Source organism: Cariama cristata, unplaced genomic scaffold, assembly GCF_000690535.1.
Source record: "Cariama cristata isolate BGI_N322 unplaced genomic scaffold, ASM69053v1 scaffold26939, whole genome shotgun sequence".
NCBI lineage: Eukaryota > Metazoa > Chordata > Aves > Cariamiformes > Cariamidae > Cariama > Cariama cristata.
In genome coordinates this window covers 1-991 of record NW_009634471.1, presented here as the reverse complement: position 1 = coordinate 991, position 991 = coordinate 1, and positions in this window count along the sequence as shown.

Below are 991 nucleotides of genomic sequence, written 5' to 3'. Positions count from 1 at the left end.
CCCATCACTCCTGCCCGCTGTCACCGCAGGGCCCTGCCACGCCGTAATGCGGATGAAGCCGCTTTCCCGGTGGGAGCAGGGATGGCAGCAGGGGGCTGGCAGTGCCTGGATACTCTCCCGGCATCTGCCCCTCGGCAGGGAAAGGCGGCAGCGGTGCTTGGGCATCCTCCCCCCCGCCACCTCGGTGCTAATTAAAGCCGCCTCCGGCCGGTGCTCAATTAATTCTCACCACATCCAGCTGCACCAGCCAGGGTGACGGCGAGCGTCCGTGTGCCAGGGATGCGGGCACGGGATGCAGGCAGCGAGCCCAGGATGGTGGCTCCCTGGACCACTCGTGCACTGAGCGTGCCAGAGCTCAGTCCCAACAAGCAGGGGACAACCCAACTGGGGGGAGGACCCTCCAGCCGCCAGCCGTGCCGGAGAGGGTGAGAGGAGTGGTCCCCATGGTTCGCCTGCACGCTGGGGTCTCATCAGGGCACATCACTACCCACCAAAATCATAACCCTGTCCCCAAACCACTTACAGCCCCATCCCAGGCCGCTCCCTGCCCGCGCCGTGGGGACAGCTGGGAAAAGGGCAGAAAAGGGCTTTTTTTGGCGACACAAAAAATGTCAGAATATCACAGTAAGGCAGTTGGTCTCCTCTAAACATCTGGCCGGGATTACAAGGAGGAGAAGTCTGGGGTTGCTGCCGTTAATTGGGCTGACCTTCTCTGGAGCTGCCTTCCATCAGCCCCCGAGTGCCAAAAGCCATGAGTCAGACCTCGCAGAACAAGAGAAAAAAGATAAATCTGGTTTTAAAAGTGTAACCTGTAGCGCGGGCCCCCACCCCCGAGCCGGCTGGGATCCTGCCCGTGGGAAGGGGCAGCAGGAAGGGGGTGGTTACACCCGTCCCAGCCCCTCCACCCCTATTTCCCTGAGCCCAGAGCATCCTTTCCTCCAGCTGCCCGACGAAAATTTGATGCCTCACCGACTTTAAAGCAATTAATAAA